General features: G+C 41.6%; 1 protein-coding gene and 1 long non-coding RNA gene across 17 annotated transcripts in view; one reads left to right on the forward strand and one right to left on the reverse strand.

Annotated features, from left to right (window-relative positions):
• The window catches only part of LOC126336952 (uncharacterized), a 367,007-nt gene extending 360,326 nt beyond the window's left edge, over positions 1-6,681 (forward strand). The window contains exon 3 of the long non-coding RNA XR_007565024.1: positions 6,181-6,681. This is a non-coding gene — a long non-coding RNA (uncharacterized LOC126336952). The remainder of the gene's footprint in view (positions 1-6,180) is intronic.
• LOC126336946 (sodium bicarbonate cotransporter 3) overlaps positions 1-17,501 on the reverse strand; it is a 1,595,930-nt gene that overhangs the window by 640,334 nt on the left and 938,095 nt on the right. The window lies entirely within an intron of this gene.

The raw sequence follows: 17,501 nt of genomic DNA on the forward strand, positions 1-17,501 counted from the left end.
CAATATCACACCTTCGTTTGACTCCTCTACAATGGAAGTCCGAATCGCGAGGCCCAGCGTTGAAATCACATTGGGTTTCTTGTGGGTGGCCGAGAAAATGTTCCAGATGCCCCGACGCTCAGAATCCACGCCAAAAGGTCTCATGAGATGGCACAAAAGGGCGACAGTGAAACCACGCCTTACCTAGGGGCGACCATTTCCACACACGGTATGCTCGAAAACGACACTTTGCAATGCTGTAAACAGCAGGATGAAGTTCTTGAAACATTTTGCCACTGCTGCACTCCCAGGACGATTAAAACCTTTTCTATGGATGTTGCGGTATTGCAACCTCATTGAAAGTGATCTCAATCCTTTGGGCTGTAGTGTGACTGCCCGATTTGATTTGGTATAAAGGGTGGAACCGCTAGGGTCCGTTCAAAACAATTCGACGATTTTGAATTAATCTGGAGCAGGAAAGGGTGTTTATGAAAGGGTGTTTCTGCTTTCTCATCCCTCCTTTTGCCGTCATCCTGTGCAGTGTGCACAAAAGGGGAGGTTGGTAGGGCGACTTCGGCATGCATATGTGATTTGGCAAAGGGTCCCTCTAATACTAACTCCAGTTTTGCAAAACCCTTGGTGCCACTCGAGCACCTTTGTTGGGCACTTTGAAAATGTCGCCGTATGGAGATACTCATTCACCGTCTCCTAGCCGCAGGGAGATCAAGTAACTCTCTCCACGATAGCGCCTGTTGGCACATGCCAAGTCAGAGTGGTGTCGGAAGGGTTGCCTATCTGGCCAGAGATTAGGTCGGTAGATGGACAAATGTCTCAGAGTACACAACAAAGGTGCTTCAGTAACACAAATAGTGTTGCCGAATCGGGAGGGGGTGAGGGGAACGTTTGAATATCGCACTGGAAAGAGCGACAGAATAAGGGTGAAATCATCAACACCCTTTACTGCTTCAGATCACGTTCAAATTTATTCCGATCGTTTTGAATGGTCCCTAGTGATTCCAGCGACATGCCAACGCTAAACTTGTGGTCAAAGATATGAGAGCACGTTCAGTCGGGCTGCAGTCCCATGTCGTCTTAGAAAAAGGTTGACCTGTCCAGAAACATCAGCAGTGCCAATATATATCAAGAACGTCCGCCTGTTTCACACTGCGCTGCTGTTTTCGAGCTCGATATGTCTGAAAAAGTACATCCGTAACGAAGGGATGGTTTCAGTGAAAAACTTTATGCCATCTCCTCAAGTCTCTTGGTTCCGAGTGGCAGTGTTACTTCCTCGGCCTCCTATAAGAAACCAGTATGATTTCAAACCTGGGCACCGCGATTCTTACCTCCATTGTAGAACGTGTCAAACAAAGAATGAAAAGTGGGTAATAGAGGAGGGGGGGGGGGGGGGAGGACGATGACGTTGGGCAGAATTGTGGTGAAATTTAGTGACAATGTGACATCATTAACAACCCTACGTTTCACATGAACTTCTGAGCCCTGGCCTTTTTTTGCATGTGTCGACACCTTGCAGTTCGAAGCATCACCGAGATCTAGGGTGACGCCACTGGGTGCCATGATTTTTCAACATTGAGGAACTTATGTAAGTTCTTCCAGTGTAGCTCGGTGTATTGACTCCACGAGTCCTACGATACATGAGCCATTGACTGGAAGTACTTACTTGGTTTGTAGTAGGACCTGAAGATGCGCAAATGCCGCGTTGAAACTAGAAGTCGGACTAATGAATATTTTGAAAATACGGCTGTGAAGTTTCATTTACATTAATTAGAGAGGAAATCTTTAGGAACATATTAGCCAAATTTCAAACTTCTGTGTCGCAATGGGGGGGGGGGGGGGGGGGGAATTACGGGGCTTCAAAAAAGGCCGTTTAGGTGTGTTGCGCAGTTTAAGTATCTACTTGAAAGAGAAGTAGCGGCGACGGTTTGGAAGCTGACATGACGGTTCGCGATATGTTAACACATACCATTCAGTACAGGCGGATTATGAATACTCAGCGAAGGATGACACACTGATAGAATAACAGTACTTGACTAATCTTATTTCAGTTTTTTCCTTCGTGTGGATGACGACTTTGCAGATAAACTACAAATGAATATAACTTGTTCATTTTGCCGACATACAACTGAAATGTACAAAGTAAGTGAAGCACAAACACCAGAGGAGCATAATGACAGTTTTATTCTCAGGAGCTGTTCTCAGTTCCATCTGGATAATATAAATTGCTTTGTACCGTGCGAGTTCGCATTCTTCATATCAAAGGCAGTTCTGAAAAAATGATATCGACATTTTAGCTTCGCACGGTCGGGGTTCAAATCTATGTAGAAATTTTAAAATGATCTCTTATTCGTTGCTGACTGTAGGCATTATTTATTCTCTTATTTCTACGGTCAATGGCGAATATGACGTCCTATTAAAAAAAATCCACAGATCTTTATGGATTCTAACTACAAAAATAATTCCATGTAGTCCATGTAAAATGAGAGCTTTACAGTATCTTTAGCTAATCAGACGTTTAAGTACTGCAGTTAAGTTACAGTAAAATGAATTGGTCACTGCGTAATTTAAAGACAGTAAGCAGATGATGAGAACGATCAGATAGCATAATGATGCATTAAACATTGTCACACATGGAGTCCAAGATACACTGAAATGAAAACGGTAGTGCACTAGTATACACGGTCACTGCGTATGACGTGAGTGGAGCGTTTATTAGACCAAAACGAAAATGCCCCGTTTCTCGCTAGATCCTTTCTTCGCTACGAGTTTGATTTTCAAGGTGAGTCGTTAACTTGCTGTTGAGGCATTACTGAGGTACGTTCACAGCGAGCAATAACGTTAGTAAAGATGATAATACAGCCGGTTGATAAAGACATCAGATATATTAATAACTGTATGTATGTGTGTCTTTGTCGCACAGGACCCGTAACATTAATATCACGTGTCTATAACGGTTGTATTAGTAGGACCCCCTATGATCATAAACGTTAGCATTCACAAACTATGGATTGCAGTAAAGCCACTGACTGCGACTAGAACAGTCGAACGCACTAAAACATCCAGAAGAAATTTATGCAGCGATATTATAAAGATACAATATTCCTAGTGAAATATATGGGTAATACATAGTTTAACAATAATACTGTCGTATTTCTAAAACTGATGAGTGATAAAAATGTTGAAGATTCAGATGACTATGTGCACTTGTAGTTAAAGATTTCGTGGAGTGCCGAAAAATGAGTAATTCTAAGAAGGGACACTTAAATTCCTCCAGTGAAGCTCTGCAGTGCTCCCACAACACTAATTGAGCTGTCGAAGAGCACTAGGTCATAAATTCTGTGAGGAGAGTAAGTTAGGTACGCTAGCTGCTGGCGATGAATGATACTCGAGGGAAATCAAGCTCAGCGAGTGTCACGCCTAAACACCGCAACCCGCAACACAGAGTACAATTCCCACGCTATCAACTCCATCGTTAGCGTTTGGATAAAACGTTGCTGAAGGGTCTTAAAGCCGGCAGCTGTTCTACAGCGATGCGTTTTCAGTAGAGGCAGAATTTGTAGAAACCCACAGTAGAATAAATGTAAATTTCATCGGTCAGACGGTGGTTTGTCAGCCACTACTCCCACATGCAAAAGAAGTCTTAATGACGCCGGTAAATGACGACATCGTGGATCGAACATAAACCTCCTGGTCGAACAATACGTGGTAACTTCGTTTACGGAGAACTGACAATAGCACCTACAAAACTGTAGTAGCAGTATGGTATTCTGCCTTACGGCAGGTCTTTTCATGGGTTAAGCCTCTTTCACTTTTGTCTGTCCGTAGCCAGTCTTTTCGTTTCTGAATATCTGTGAATATACGCCTGTTTTGATATTGTTCAACATTTGATGTCTTCTTTTTCCTCTTCCCCTTTTTCCCTCCACCATTCCTTCTATTCCTTCCTTCAATAAACAGTCCCTCCTCAAACAATGTCCAATCCAGTTCCGTTTTCTCTTTCTGATCACTTTCAGCATGTTTCTTTCCTCTCCAACTCTTCTTAATACTTCTTCATTCCTTACTCGGTCTTCCCATTTCACTTTTTCCATTCTTCTCCATTTCCACATCCCTAGGGCCTCCAATTTTCTTTCATCTTCCTTCCTCAATGTCCAGGTCTCCGCATCATATAGAGCAACGCTCCAGATGTAACATTTGGCGAGTCTTTTCCTCATATCTTTGTTGTTTTGTGGCCCACAAAGTAATTTCTGTTTCCTCTTTAATCCTTCTTTGCCATTGCAATTCTTTTCCTAATTTCTGTTGATTAATACATATAATCCATTATTACACTTCCCAAGTAATTGAAATTATTCACTTGCTCTATTTCCTCTCCCCCTATTTTCATGCTGCATTTTCTCCCCTTTCCTCCAGTTTCCTGGACTTGCATTCGGGAGGACGACGGTTCAATCCCGCGTCCGGCCATCCTGATTTAGGTTTTCCGTGATTTCCCTAAATCACTCCAGGCAAATGCCGGGATGGTTCCTCTGAAAGGGCACGGCCGACTTCCTTCCCCATCCTCCCCTAATCCGATGAGACCGATGACTACGCTGTCTGTTCTCCTTCCCCAAACAACCAACCAACCAACCATCCTCCAGTTACCATGCTTTTCGTTTTCTTCTTGTTAATCTTCATTCCATATTCTACTAATTTTGTGTTTAGATCATCTAACATTTGTTCCATCTCTCTTGCACACTCTGCCATCACAACCACGTCGTCTGCAAATCTTACACACTCCACTCTCCGACCCCCTATACAAACTCCTCTCCTTCCACCAAAACTTACACCAATAATTTCCTCCAGATATATACTGAACAGTGTTGGTGATAAACAACAATATTGTCTTACACCTCTTCCCAGTTCAATTTCTTCACTCATCACACCTATTCTTACTCTTGCTCTCTGGTTCAAATATAAATTTCGAATTATCCGTCTATCACTCCAGTCAACTCCATGTTTCCTTAGGATTTCCATTCGTTTGTCCCATCTGAAACAGAAAACTGTAATAGATTAATTTCTTTGCTATGTTGAGGGAACGGTGTGGGTCTATAACCGTATAAACAGTGGCTATATGGCCTGTACCAATACCCGAGCATGAATAATATTTGAGCGAAAGATGTCCTATGCATCGTACAATCTGCACAGGCTAACTTGTAATCCGTATCCGACAGGTGATGAAACAACGTTGATCTGTATATGAGCCGTGAATTGCTCTGACAGGATAGTTTCCTGTCGAAGTTACGCGCTTTGCGGCGTCCTGATTGGCTAACGCCCTTTATTTAGGACAGCTGCGGCTCTCGAGGGGAGACTGTCAGCGGCAGTGAAGTGGGAAGACAGTGCATGGAGCATCGCGAGTGGTCAGTCGGCGCTTGTGTACTGCGAAGACGCACGGTGTGGGCATTCACGAGCCTGAATCTGGCGGCGAGCGGATATGGAGTGCGGAAGAAGTCACCGGTCAACATAGGCTCTGTGTAAAAAGTCGTGCCTTTCTCGAATCCTGAGGCGAGCGCGGGAGTTTACCCTGGCCTCCATGTTAACAGCGAGCTCTTGGACTGACTTTAAATGGTGTGCCATTTTGTGGTGGAACTTTTGGATGTGATTGCTCCGTGTAGCCTCTTTGATTTTCGCTAGTCATTCCTTGAACCACTTGGACGTGGGTCCGGGATACTTGGTATTAAAAGTCCATGTAACTGGGCTGTGCCCTGATTCCGTTGCATTTATTTTGAATTACAAGTGTGGCCGATATTCGGCGATTTATTTTTTGTTATTATTGTTAATATGTTAAGTGGTCAGTTTTATGAATCAAAGTTTATTCTCTGTGTAAAACTTAAGCCGCTAATTTAAATTGAAACTGCAACTTCATCTTTGTTGGCAACTATAATAGTAACAATTTTGCGCTGTCAAACGTTGCTTTGGTATTTAAGGTGTGAGGATTGTCTGGCCATTAACATCTTGAGCTAGTTGTGATTTATAAATTTATCAAGTGAAATATCACGACATTAGAGACTGTTTAATGAACTATTGCTTCAATAGAAACTGCGGTTGTTACACTGTAGCGTTTAACATCTCGTCCTGCATATGGCGCTAGTCAGTGCTTGGCTGTTGGTTTTATTATTTTAGTGAACTATGTATTAATATTGGGTTTGTGTGTTCTAGAAGCCGTTATTGGTATGTGCAGTCCCTCCTGCCTGTTGTCACTTGAGCTCTCGAGCACAGAATTCAGACGGACGGCCGATGTGAACGCCAAACGTCGAGAATGCGCTGATTGCTGTGTAGATCTTTCAGGCTATCATAACACTATATTGTCGAATGTTTTCCATAATAGTTAATTCACGTATTCATGAGGTCTTGCTATTTGAGTACTTTTGAAACCTAATAGCTTTTACAAATTGTTATTTTTCATATTCACGACTCCTGACAATTGACTTAGATTCACAACTTGTGAGATCAGATCTGCAGTTACGTTAAAGTTATATTTGTATAAAGTAATTTTTATTACTTTAAAGCTGGGGCCATAAGGCTGTTTTAAGATTTTTTGAATTATTCTCATTGCTTTTATACAACTGAATAATCGGTGTAGTTAACTGCAATTTGCAAATGCTAATTAATTATTGTGTTGTTACCAGTACTCTGTTCTAATTAACATGGTGAAAATAAATTTTGGTATTTTCAAATGGTATCAGCATTCCACTCCAGCAGCTGATGTGCCCTGCTTACCAATCCCATATCTTACCTATTTTGGCTAAGCGTAGTTGATGTTATGCAGTGAAATGAAACTTAATGCTAAGAAACCAGTTATACCCTAACAGTCCAGACGAATGTAACCATTTAGAACATAAGGCTTCTTGTACTTTTCAAAATAATAATTACAGTAGCAATGATTTCAGTGTGAAAATTTATCGCTAAATTCCAGGGCAAATTATTTTCATTGATGTTAAAAAAAGGAGCTACTGAGGAAACTGTCCCCAAATAAAGGTGCTGTATTAGTAGTAGTAATAATAATAATGTCCTATCTAAATATACTGAGCCAAAAATTTGCTCACCTGGATGCAACAGAGATATTCCTTGCTTACGAACAGAACAAAAAATGTCTGTCATAGTTTGACGGAGAACGGACGGCAGAGAAAAGCAGTTTGGTAACACTGCAGTCACATGTACAACGAGTACCTTCATTCGATATTGTAGAGCTGTGCTGGTCAGTTAGTACAGTAGGTGTCATTTGACGTTAGAGTACTCATGTTCGTGATTTCAATTCTGATTCTGGACGAATTTTCATTTTTTTTCTGATACTGATCTGCCAAATACTGCTGTAGTACACTGATGTGATGAAAGTCATAGGACTTTTTTCCCGGCGTAGGGGAGCAATTAAACGAGGCTTGGACTCAAAAAGTTGTTGGAAGTTCCCTGCATAAATATTTAACCAAGCTGCTTTTATTGCCATCTATAACAGCGAAAGTGTTGCAGATGTGGGATGACATGAACGGATTGAGCTCTCTATCATGTCCCATAATTGTTCGTTGGGATGCATGTCGGGTGCTGTGGGTGGCCCCATCATTCGCTCAAGTTGTGCAGAATGTTCTTCAAACTAATCGCGAACAAGTGTGGCCTAGTGGCATGACATCATTGTTTCTGAACGTGAAGTCCATGAATTGTAGCAAATAGTCTCTAACTAGCCGAACATACCCATTTACAGTCAATGATTGATTTAGTTGGGCCAGAGGACGCAGCCCATTCCATGCAAACACAGCCCACACCATTATGCAACCACCACTAACTTGCACAGTGCCCTATACAACACTTGGGTCCACAGTTTCGTGGGGTCTACACCGCACTCGAATCCTAGCATCAGCTCTTCCCAACTGAAATCTGGGCTGGTGTGACGGTTTTCCAGTAGTCTAGGAGCCAACCGATATGGCCAGGAGCCCAGGAGAGGGGCTGTAGGAGATGTCTTGGTGTTAGCAAAGGCACTCGTCTGCTGCCATAGCCCATTAACGTCAAATTTCGCCAAACTGTCCTTGTGGATACGTTCGTCGTACGTCTTACTTCGATTTCTGCGGTTATTTCACGGAGTGTTAGCTGTCTTTTAGCACTGACGGCTCAATGCAAACGCCGCTGCTGTCGGTCGTTAAGTGAAGGCCGTCAGCAACTGTATGAAACGGGGTCTCCTCAGTACACTTTTGACAACGTAGATCTGAGAATACCGAATTCCCTGACTGCAATGAAAATGCCTGCGAAACAGATAGGATAGGCCAATAAGTAGAGGATCTGAGTTTCTTTGTGAGAAAGATGGGGAACCGAAGAAAAGGGGAAACACTCGTGACGATGGACTGAAAAGCATGGAACGACAAAGTACATGTAAGAGAATATAGTATACGTTTGAAGCCAAAATACGTCTTTACAAGTGGAGTAAGAGAAATGACTGTATTATCGTTTCTGTGTTTGCAGTAAGTAACTGCACGTGTGTTGTGTGACACTTGATGTAACTGGCGCATGAAAATTAACAATCAAAATGAAAACATTTTAAAGTCTAAAATCAGAAATCATATACAGGCGATGTTCCTGAGACATATTAAGTCTCAAATTGATCTATGATAGTGAATCAGGCTGAAGCCATGAATTAAAATTTGTAGCTACAGTCATGGACTGTGCGGTCCCGGCGGAGGTTCGAGTCCTCCCTCGGGCATGGGTGTGTGTGTTTGTCCTCAGGATAATTTAGGTTAAGTAGTGTGTAAGCTTAGGGACTGATGACCTTAGAAGTTAAGTCCCATAAGATTTCACACACATTTGAACAAAATTAAAATTTCTACCAGTGCTGCAATCTGAACTCAGGTCTCCTACTTACTAGGCACATGCGCTAACTGTTGCGCTGGTGCTGCGGTTATCACAGCTGCATGGATAACCCTAGTGAATCTACTTCCGCAATACAAATTCCAATTCACACCCCAGCTCAATGCTATTCCCCTTCTAAGCTCACATCAGTATTGCACACGCTCTCCAACAATGGAAAAGCACCTAAGCAGTAAGTTAAATGGGGTTAATCCTGCCTGTACTTCACGTCTAGGTGATACACTAAACTTGCACACTTGATGCTCATGAAACATTGACTTTAGAAGGGCAATGGGCAGAGGAACTGACTGGAATCTGTGTCTGAGAGGGAGGCACGCCAGAGTAATTCGTATAGCTGTGGTAGCCGCAGTGCCAGTGTCGTGGAGCAGTTACCACATCTGCCTAGTAAACAGGAGACATGGGTTCAAATGCTGGGGTGGGTACAAACTTTAATTCATTGCTTCAGCCTAGATAATTATCGTAAAATTAGAAAATAAAAGTACACCAGGACCCATAATCGGACTATGAACTCTGGTAGTCTAATACATAACTCTGCTAAATGCATTAGCAGCGCAACTCAGTTATGGAGTATGTGTGCTCACCAAATTGCCTTTTTTTGATGAAAATATGCACGAACACAAGTTTTGCAAGATACTTATTATGTTGTTATCAAGAGATCACGCTCTGACGTATAAATGAGCGAATTTTGGTTCACACTGTAATTACTGCTGGCAGGTAACTAACTCTGTACATCACCTTTCTTGTTCTAGTCGCGAATGTTGTACGGGAAAAATAAACTGTTGACAAGCCTCTGTGTGAGATCTAATCTCTTCTTTCCTTTCCTTCCAGACTGGGTAGTCTCGGTAATCGATTTTCCGCCATCATGTCCACTACATTTCCTCATTTTCCTGTAGTCGGTTACCTTCCATTCACAGCAAATATGTTTGGGTCCTGACGAACATATTCATTCCTTATTCTGTCCTGTCCCGTACATCCTTTCACTGATATTAAAAACTCTCATTTCTGCTGCTGCTGGTATTTGTCCTTATTGTTATTTTTTCCTCATCACCCATACTTCCCTACCACACATTAAACTAGGAACTGCCATTGCTCTATAAAACTTCATCGAAGTCTCTTTACGAACTTTATTCCTTACCGCTCTTCTTATTATTCCACGTACTAGTCTACACTAACGCAGCTTTCTCTTAACTTCAACGCTTCCATTATATATCACAGACTAGATACTTAAAGAGACTATTTTGCTCCATTATTTTTTCGTCAATGACGATCTTAGTTCTTATGTTTTCTCCGAATACCATTACTTTGGTTCTGCTTGTGGAGACCTTAAAATTGTGTCTATCGGCAATTTGGGCATGTCTGTGTACCTGGATCTTCAGCTCATCTTCTGTTATTCAAAAATTTACTTGATCCGTAAATAAATGGCTTAGCGTTCTCATATTCTATTTGAAAACCGTATTGATCATCCATTCGCTCGATACGGTGTTGTCAATATAAATATTAAACAGTAAAGATGACATACTATAGCAGTGTCTTAGACCCTTCTTGACATTTATTGGTGTACTCACTTCTTCATTGCTTTACATGACTATCTTTGCACGATTACGTTGACTTTTAAGAATGTTACTTAACTGGCTAGGATAGTCCTCTTATGCAGAATCTCCAATTTTTGCTTCTTGTCAAAGTGTTCGACTCTTTAACCGTCCAGTGGAGTAACTGATACTTTTGTGCCCCAATCCCTCCTGTTGATATACCCATTACCTTTTGTTGGTTTATTACTCACCGCTGTCTAGCTGTTTATTCGTTTTTTTTTCTGACACGGTTCAAAGCGTTTAACAAAACATGGCCCGAAGGCCCTCTGCTAGCAAAACACAAGAGTCAAGCATCTGCGAAATAGGTGTAGGCCTTACGGTGCTCTTGCTCAACGCAGTTCAGTCCCAATCTCCTCTTAATTTGCATTGGTACGTCTCCACCCCCACACCATTTTTGTGTCGACGAATCCTTCCCTTGCTTCTTCTACCTCTACTTGTTCTAACCCCGTCGTACTTCACTCTTATTCTTCCTCCTATCTCATGCTCTTCAACACTTTTGTTCGCTCGTCACAAAACTGCGAGGCCGCGGTAATAGTGCTCATGACTCACGACCCGGCCTTTCTCGTACCTAAGTTGCGTCGAACTCTAATCCTGCGCCTTCATTTTTGTCAGGCCGTGCCTTCAACTTTTTCTTCGTGGGACTACAAGAAAGAAATTCATTTCCTCTGTTGTGGCGACGAATATTACACTACATACTTTCACACGTCAAGTACCTGTTAATAGTGTCACAAATTTCTTCCAGTCCCTTCCGCGAAAGAGGACCATAAGCTATCAATAGAAAACAAAACGAAGAAAGCTTTTATCAGATGCATCAGCCTATTAACGTTTGAGACTATATTAACATCGATAAGTAAATGTATCATTTTTCGCGTGGTACTGTATGGTATGCACAAAAGATGTTGAGAAGATCATAAAAAACAGCGACGTTGTAACAGAAAATGACAAGAAATGGAGGAAGAGTGTGTCAGATCATTCACTATGCGATTGCTAATTTAAAAACGCCTAGAGAAGTGTGGGGACAGAATCGATGTAAAAAAGATAATAACCAACAATATGAGATGACGGACATGAATCAGTGAGTTGCTGGCTATTGGAAGGAAATTCTTGGTAAAGGATAATTTCCCACCCACCAACCTTGGATTCGAGGGAGAAAATACACTGATCCGCCAGAATTTCTGCGTTACCTTTGATGGAGGCACTCCGCTTTCTCTGTCTCTCTCACTCTCAGAAACTCTCACTCACTCTCTACGAAGCATACGTTCTTGAACGAAAATATATTATGGCATTCAGAAATATTATAAAAGTCGAAATACAAAAATGAAGGTAAAATAAGTCGCATTTGTGATTTTATGACACTATTCAGTGGTGGTATTCACGAGTTCCCTCACATTACAAATACATAACGGATACGTAAAGCAAAGGAATAGTTCCGTAGCGAATTGCCACTGTTACTGTATATGTTTGTGCTGTTATAGCCAGTTTACTGGCTGCTATAGCAGGATCAAATCACCCATAACTACTATCAGTAATGGTTTCATGAAACCCTTATTGTTTTATGATCCGGTTTACGATAACTCATAACTACACGGTGTGAAATCTCCTGACGCAGTGCTGATACGTTCTGGCGTTGAACCCATTCTTTTGTTAGGGGAAATTTATCGATAATCAAAACTATTTTATAGCGGCAGTAGATAGCTGCGGTGACTTTTGAGAGGTAGAGAGGGACAGATGCTTGTGTGCGACGAACCATGTAATGGGAGTTTCACTTTAGCAATTATATCTCTCGCTTTCCGATTTTTACGAGGTGGATGAAATACTTTAAGACTTATTCACTCATTTATTACAGCGAACTGTGATAAGGACTCCTTTACAACTGTTATTCCCCAGACTAGAAAAGAGGAAGCAATTAAATTTTTCTAAAGGGGGGCAAGGAGACGATAAAGAAATTGACCTAAAATGTCAACTCCCAATTTATTTTTTATTTTTCAGTAGAACTCATGAACACGAAGTTCCCAAACTTCCAGTGATTAAATCACATCCTAAGTGCCTGAAAAATAATTAAATGTGTGGCGCAATCATTCTGCCACGCTCTGTTTTTGAACCAACCCTTCAACGTTTACAGGCTCACAGGGATAACAACCCCAACATTAGCAAAGAGAGGCTCCCAAATCGGATCCTGAATATTGTCAAACCCACTTACAGGTTTCTGGGCGCTCATCATCTTCTACAAATGTGTGTTAGTGGCAACGCCCGGAATTCAAGTAAGTCTCTTAATTCAGTAACATGGAAACGACGTCCTAAAACCACGTTTTCATCTGCAACGTTTGTTTGAATTGGAACTTTGCTGCACTTATGGTATTTAATGAAAGGAACGTAGTGAAGATGAAGGAATTACAGAGGATGGGCTTTAAGGTAAGAATTTCATTCAAGGCATGTTGAGAAAAATATATTTACAGCGCCTGCCTGCAACTGACAAGTCAGTTGAAGACCTGGTAAGGGAAGAGGGCAGAAAACAAGAAACAAGATGAGAAGCCTTGACGGGAAAGAGGGGCCTTCTGATGAGCTGACATAAGAAAAAAAACGTTAGATTGAACTTCAAACTATATTTCTGAAAATGATATTTTTTAAAGTTTACGTACTTTTTTCTCACACTCTGTGAACTCTAGAATCATAAAATTTCTTACACGTATTTCTATAAACCCAATATATGTCGTCTCAATAGTCAATTCTGAAATTGTATGTGTAAGGTGAGATACGTTTGAAGTTTTCTAACGTTATAGATACAGCAACAAGGAATAAAGCAGTAGGCATTACAGTTGATGAGGAATGGACATCTCTCAAAAGGGCATCACAGATGTTGGGAAGGAAAACATAGGTACAAAGAAGGTAGCTGCGAAGAAACCATGAGTAACAGAAGAAATACTTCAGTTGATTGATGAAAGAAGGAAGTGCAAACATGATCCCGGAAAATTAGGAATACAGAAATACAAGTCGCTGAGGAATAAAATAAATAGGAAGTGCAGGGAAGCTAAGACGAAATGGCTGTAGGAAAAATGTGAAGACATCGAAAAAGATATGATTGTCGGAAGGACAGACTCAGCATACAGGAAAGTCAAAATAACCTTTGATGACATTAAAAGCAACGGTTGTGACATTAAGAGTGCAACGGGGATTCCACTGTTAAATGCAGAGGAGAGAGCAGATAGGTGGAAAGAATACATTGAAAGCCTCTATGAGGGTGAAGATTTGTCTGATGTGATAGAAGAAGAAACAGGAGTCGATTTAGAAGAGATAGGGGATCCAGTATTAGAATCGGAATTTAAAAGAGCTTTGGAGGACTTACGGTCAAATAAGGCAGAAGGAATAGATAACATTCCATCAGAATTTCTAAAATCATTGGGGGAAGTGGCAACAAAATGACTATTCACGTTGGTGTGTAGAATATATGAGTCTGGCGACATACCATCTGACTTTCGGAAAAGCATCATCCACACAATTCCGAAGACGGCAAGAGCTGACAAGTGCGAAAATTATCGCACAATCAGCTTAACAGCTCATGCATCGAAGCTGCTTACAAGAATAATATACAGAAGAATGGAACAGAAAATTGAGAATGCGCTAGGTGACGATCAGTTTGGCTTTAGGAAAAGTAAAGGCACGAGAGAGGCAATTCTGACGTTACGGCTAATAATGGAAGCAAGGCTAAAGAAAAATCAAGACACGTTCATAGGATTTGTCGACCTGGAAAAAGCGTTCGGCAATATAAATTGGTGCAAGCTGTTCGAGATTCTGAAAAAAGTAGGGGTAAGCTATAGGGAGAGACGGGTCATATACAATATGTACAACAACCAAGAGGGAATAATAAGAGTGGACGATCAAGAACGAAGTGCTCGTATTAAGAAGGGTGTAAGACAAGGCTGTAGCCTTTCGCCCCTACTCTTCAATCGGTACATGGAGGAAGCAATGATGGAAATAAAAGAAAGGTTTAGGAGTGGAATTAAAATACAAGGTGAAAGGATATCAATGATACGATTCGCTGATGACATTGCTATCCTGAGTGGAAGTGAAGAAGAATTAAATTATCTGCTGAACGGAATGAACAGTCTAATGAGTACACAGTATGGTTTGAGAGTAAATCGGAGAAAGACGAAGGTAATGAGAAATAGTAGAAATGAGAACACCGAGAAACTTAACATCAGGATTGATGGTCACGAAGTCAATGAAGTTAAGGAATTCTGCTACCTAGGCAGTAAAATAACCAATGACGAACGGAGCAAGGAGGACATCAAAAGAAGACTCTCTATGGCAAAAAAGGCATTTCTGGCCAACAGGAGTCTACTAATATCAAATACCGGCCTTAATTTGAGGAAGAAATTTCTGAGGATGTACGTCTGGAGTACAGCATTGTATGGTAGTGAAACATGGACTGTGGGAAAACTGGAACAGAAGAGAATCGAAGCATTTGAGATGTGGCGCTATAGACGAATGTTGAAAATTAATTGGACTGATAAGGTAAGGAATGAAGAGGTTCTACGCAGAATCGGAGAGGAAAGGAATATGTGGAAAACACTGACAAGGAGAAGGGACAGGATGATAGGACATCTGCTAAGACATGAGGGAATGACTTCCATGGTACTAGAGGGAGCTGTAGAGGGGAAAAACTGTAGAGGAAGACAGAGATTGGAATACGTCAAGCAAATAATTGAGGACGTAGGTTGCAAGTGCTACTGTGAGATGAAGAGGTTAGCACAGGAAAGGAATTTGTGGCGGGCCGCATCAAACCAGTCAGTAGACTGATGATAAAAAAAAAAGGTGAGATATGGGGCGAAGTGCTCCGAATTTTGCATGAATTTTATTTTATATTTACAAAATTATATTAACATTGCTGAATCATATTAAAAAGTATGATAAATCTCATAGTCGTACGTTCAAGAAACCTCATGAGAGAAGCTTAATGCACCATGTGATCGAAAGTATCCGAACACCCTCAAAAACACAGGTTTTTCATATTAGGTGCATTGTGCTGCCACATACTGCGAGGTATTCCATGTCAACGACCTCAGTAGTCATTAGACATCGTGAGAGAGCAAAATGGGGTGCTCGTCAGAACTCACGGTCTGCGAATGTGGTTAAGTGACTGGGTGTCACTTGTGTCATACGTCTGTACATGAGATTTCCATACCCCTAAACATCCCTAGGTCCACTGTTTCCGATGTGATAGTCAAGTGGAAACGAGAAGGGACACCCACAGCACAAAAACGTACGAGCTGACCTTGTCTGTACTGACAGAGACCGCCTACAGTTGAAGAGTGTCGTAATGTGTAATAGGCAGACATCTATCCAAACCATCACACAGGAATTCCAAACTGCATCAGGATCCGCTGCAAGTACTATGACAGTTAGGCGACAAGTGAGAAAACTTGGATTACATGGTCGAGCGGCTGCTCAATAAGCCACACATCACGCTGGTAAATAAACGATGCCTCGCTTGGTGTAAGGAGCGTAAACATTGCATGATTGAACAGTGGAAAAAACGTTGTGTGGAATGACGAATCACAGTAATGTGGCGATGCCATGGCAGGGTGTAGGTACGACAATGCCCGGTGAAAGTCATCTGCTAGTGTGTGTAGTGCCAACAGTAAAATTCGGAAGCGGTGGTGTTATTTGGTGGTAGCGTTTTTCATGGAGGGGGCTTGCACCGCTTGTTGTTTGGCGTGGCACTAGAACAGCACAGGCCTACAATGATGTTTTAGCACCTTCTTGCTTTCCACTGCTGAAGAGCAATTTTGGGATGGCAACTGCATCTTTCAACACAATCGAGCACTTATTCATAACGTGCTGCCAGTGGCGGAGTCATTACACGACAATAACATCCCTGTAATAGACTGGCCTGCAGAGAGTCCTCACCTGAATCCTATAGAACACCTTTGGGATGTTTTGGAACGCCGACTTTGTGCCAGGCCTCACCGACCGACTTCGATACCTCTCCTCAGTGCAGCACTCCATGAAGAATGGGGTGCCATTCGCCAAGAGACCTTCTAGGATCTAATTGAACATACGCTTACGAGAGTAGGAGCTGAGCTGTCATCTAGGCTAAGGGTGGGCCAACACCATTCTGAATTCCAACATTACCGATGGAGGGCGCCACGAACTTTTAAATCGTTTTCAGCCTGAGTCCGAATACTTTTGATCACATAGTGTTTATGCAACGAGGTTAAACAGAATAAGTTTTGTAGAAATCTCTTTAATAGTTTCTGAGAAAAAGGTTCATATACTTAGAAAATAATGTTTTTTAAATTTCACAGTGGAAAGGTAATTACATATAATCAAAGGGACTTAACAATAAATGTGTTAATTTCATGTAAATCATGACACAATATTTCATTGCCCTATCTTCAAAATTGTAGATTTGGTGCATCTTGTAAATAGCTTGAGTTTTTTATAAATGTGCCCTCCCCTCCTTGCCCTCCCCTACTCTCTGAAGCTGACACTAGCCCCAGATGACACCAGACAGAGGTGGTGACGGAGCTGTGCAGCAAAAATTAACAATAAACACTCTAAGTTGGTCACATAGTGAGCACACATCACAACATCAGCACCAATCATCAAACCAAAGTTACCTATTCAGCAAAATGTCAATTGAGAAAGAGTGATAGATATGTATTCGTCAGCTCTTGTAACATAAAGCAACAAACATTGCTTTGGACACAAGAACACGTTTTGGAGCTCTGGCAGTGCAGTTAAGAGCCTGTAACAAATTGTTAACCCAACACAGTGGAACTGCTGGCAGCTGGCAGCTGGCAGAGAAGCAGGCCACTATCAGTTTCAATGACCAGTCTCACATCACTGCCTCAAACCACTCTCCATAAATACCCCAATTCTCCGAGTTGAGTTGGTCATTAGGATCGACCGGATTCATGCTGATAGCACTCGATTCAGTGATTATTATGGTGTAGTGACATCCATGTTTTAAATGTTCCAGGACATCTCGTGAACATCCGCTTGCCATTCCCACGACCATCCACTTGTGGGACTTCATGT

This window comes from Schistocerca gregaria, chromosome 2, assembly GCF_023897955.1.
Source record: "Schistocerca gregaria isolate iqSchGreg1 chromosome 2, iqSchGreg1.2, whole genome shotgun sequence".
Lineage (NCBI taxonomy): Eukaryota > Metazoa > Arthropoda > Insecta > Orthoptera > Acrididae > Schistocerca > Schistocerca gregaria.